This window comes from Micromys minutus (assembly GCF_963924665.1).
Source record: "Micromys minutus genome assembly, chromosome: 9".
Lineage (NCBI taxonomy): Eukaryota > Metazoa > Chordata > Mammalia > Rodentia > Muridae > Micromys > Micromys minutus.
In genome coordinates this window covers 61,806,950-61,810,577 of record NC_137978.1, presented here as the reverse complement: position 1 = coordinate 61,810,577, position 3,628 = coordinate 61,806,950, and positions in this window count along the sequence as shown.

Here is a 3,628-nt window from a genome sequence, read left to right as displayed (position 1 = left end):
TCATGCTATTTAATTTAAGTTTGTGCTGGGTTTGTGTTCTCCTTTATGCTTCATAAGGCAGCCCCAGGTCCTGGCTGGAGGAGTGGGGAGATGAGAAGCATGACTTGTTTTCTAAGCAGCTGTGGGGCCGAGTGCTGGGCAGGGAAGAGCAGTTGCTGGGTGATGGCTATGAGCAAATGTTCCACCGTTTTCCTTCTGTACATTTCTATTTCCCCACGTGGGTTTATCCGTAATCCAAGTTTCCAAACACTGAAATGGTGGTTGGGGTGTAACTTCCTTAACCATCTGGCAGCATTTCCAGAAGTCAAACCTAGTTAAGGCCTGGCACACTCTTTAAGTGTGGCGTGCCACAGCCTGCAGTGCTGGCCTCTCACACTGAGTGTATTGAGCAGTGCCTGCCTCTGCTGCCGAGGGATGCCCTGAGACAACGGGGCCATTGCCATTCCCAGCACAGACGGGGGAGGGGGGTTACAGCTGGAGGGGGCTAGTGGTGTTTAGATACCTTCTTTTTAAAGGTTTTTTTTTGTTTGTTTGTTTGGGGTTTTGTTTAATGCTTTTTTATTTTGAGTCAAAGTGGGGTTTTTTTGTTTGGTTGGTTGGTTTGGTTTTTTCCTGTGTAGTCCTGACTGTCCTGGAACTCATTCTATAGACCAGGCTGGCCTTGAACTCAGAGGTCTGCCTGCATCTGACTCTAAATTCTGGGATTAAAGGTGCGCACCACCACACCCAGCCAGGGACTGCTGCTCCTCCTGTTCCTCACTCCCTGGGTGTTGGAATCACTAAGGTGTACCTCCGTACTCAGCCTGGCTTTGTGCGTGCTGGACAAGCACTCTCACCAGTGAGCTGCCGCGTCAGCTGCTCCCTGTTTCTACAGGAATGTAATGGGGATAAAAAAGACCACAGAAGGCTAAGGCAGGGGTCTAACTGGAAGCTCAGGGCCAGTCTGTTGGTCCACATGTAATACCTGGTGTTGTGGAGAAGGCAGGCCGGAAAAATGAGTAATCATCTGTCCTTTCCTTTCATTGCGGAACTTGAACATGAACTCTATACAGAGGTGAAGTCTCCTTCTGAACCCCAGAAGACTGACAGATGAGGTGTCATATTTCAGATTCAGCTGCTGATACTCCGAAGAGGTTGACAGGAGGAGTTTTCAAGTCCTATGGCATTTCCGTTTGTTGCCTTTACCGTGTGGGAGGCCAGTGGGTGTGTCCTCAGCACCCTTTTGCTTCACCAAGTATCTAGAAGTCAAGGCAAGTGACTGTCTGTCCAGACTCTTTAAGTACATGGTAAGAGAGTGGTTGCCATTCCAGACGCTCTTCATGGCCGCTTGACAGTGCACAAGCCAACAGCCTCCTGTTAAGATTTATTTATTATGTCATGTATGTGAGTTCACTGTAGCTGTCTTCAGACACACCAGAAGAGGACATCAGATCCCATTACAGATGGTTGTGAGCCACCATGTGGTTGCTGGGATTTGAACTCAGGACCTCTGGAGTGCTCTTAACCACTGAGACATCTCTCCAGCCCCAGACTCCTGTTTTTAAAACTCTTAGTAATGCCTGAATAATTGTATTTATCAGAATGTTTAAAAATTAGATTTCTTCCTTTGTTTTTTTATTTTATGTATACAAGTGTTTTGCTCAATGGTATGTCTTTGTACTAAGTCATATCCGTGAGTGCCTGATATGCCTTGGGGTTTAGGAGAGGGTGCAGGGTCTCCTGGGAATCAAACCCCAGTCCTCTGCAAGAATAAGTGCCCTTGAGATGTAGTCTAGGCTGGCCTCAAAGTCCTTATGTGGCCGAGGATAACATTAAACTGGTCTTGGGATTGGGGATTTAGCTCAGTGGTAGAGCGCTTTCCTAGCAAGCTCCAGGCCCTGGGTTCAGTCCTCAGCTCTGAAAAAAAAAAAAAAAAAAAAGATAAAATAACATTAAACTGGTCCTCTTAATTTTGCTTTTCCCAGCTACTGGGATTACAGGTGTGTGCAACCACACTTGGCTAGACTGCTTTGTTTTCATTTGCAGGTTTGGATAAATACACATGGTTTTAATCTTGGTTTGTATTTTTGGTTCTGTCTTTATTTGAATGTTTATTTTTAATTACTTCTGCAGTGTTGGGCCTTCTGCGTGCTAGGCAAATACTAATTCAGCTAAATTGCCACCCTCCTTTGCCTTTAAAGCACCAACATCTGGGATATTGAGGGAACATCCTGGGCTTCCCACCTTACTGGCTAGCTCCTCCCATACCTATCCCCATCCCCCATGACCTACCTCCCTGACCAAAAAAAAAAAAAAAAAAAAAAAAAGAAGAAGAAGAAAAGGGAAAAAAAAAAAAAAAAGAAGTTTATTTTATATTATCCATATACTCACTGGAGCATGGTCACATTGTTCGTTGTCAGCTCCCGAAGCGGGGGTGAGTCTTTCTCCTGCTCCCAGGGTAGAAGCCACCAACTCAGGAGAACCATGTACATCTGGAGAGGGATGGGCTACCACTGGTGCTACCATGGGGGTGGCTGGGTGATCCACAGACATCAACGCAGCCCCCGGCCAAATCAGGACCACCAACCTACTCAGGGCCTAAACATGGCCTTAGGTGGCTACATATGTCATCAATATGAGCATGCCACCCAGCCTCCACATCTCAGCAACAAGGCATCACCTGCATGGACTGACTATCCACATGGGTCTCAGGCATCATTGCAGCCTAGGGCAGCAGCATGGACCACAGACACCAACATGGCCTCCATGGTCCACGTGGTCCTTCGAAGAGGTCCTCATCTCTGGCCTCTAGCATAAGCTCCATAACACCAACCTTACTGGGCAAGGGCCTGGCGTCACCATGGGTCACCGCCATCACGTTTCCAGTTGAGCTTTCTCCACTGCCTATGCACCATTCCAGGATGGTAGCTAGTGCCTGAGGTGGTCAGTTTAAAAGGTGGGAAGGTTTGTTTTGGCTGTTTAAATAGTTCTAGTTCACGATTGATCCAGATCCATTGTTTGGGGGCCTCTGGAGCCATATCTACTATCAGGTATAAAGCATAGCAAAGCCATCTAATGTCCTGTTTATAGTTTCTATCTGTCACCTTCCAGGAGCTTCTTCGCCACTTAGACACCAAAACCTGAACACATGGACGGGGCTTGCAGGAGTTCTAAGTCTGAAATCTCGATCTGAAATCAGTTTTCCTTCCAGTTACCTAAGACTTTGAGATACCAATAATCGTGCAATGCTAAGATGTGAATGATGTTCAGGAAGCTCCTAGACAACAGTTCTCCACTGACTGGAGACCCTCCGTGGAACGGAAGCACCAGATCCAGAGAGCGAATGATGTTTCAACATGGCCACACATGGTGTGAGCCAGTGCACTCTAGACATAACTGAAGCTAGTAGAAATCGAAAGGAGGGTGGGAGAGACACCAGACACCTTTCAGCCCAGACCTGAATGCCCCTGTGGTTTTACATTCCCTGTTCCCTCCTTCCTGACTGGTGATATGTCGACAGGTGAACTGGCAACAAAAACCAAGTGACCCTCAAACCATCATTGCCCACAGAGAGCTTGACCTTAAAAATACTCATAAAATTGTGTATGTGTTGGAGGTTATTCCACAGAAACATACTATGTAATTAGAT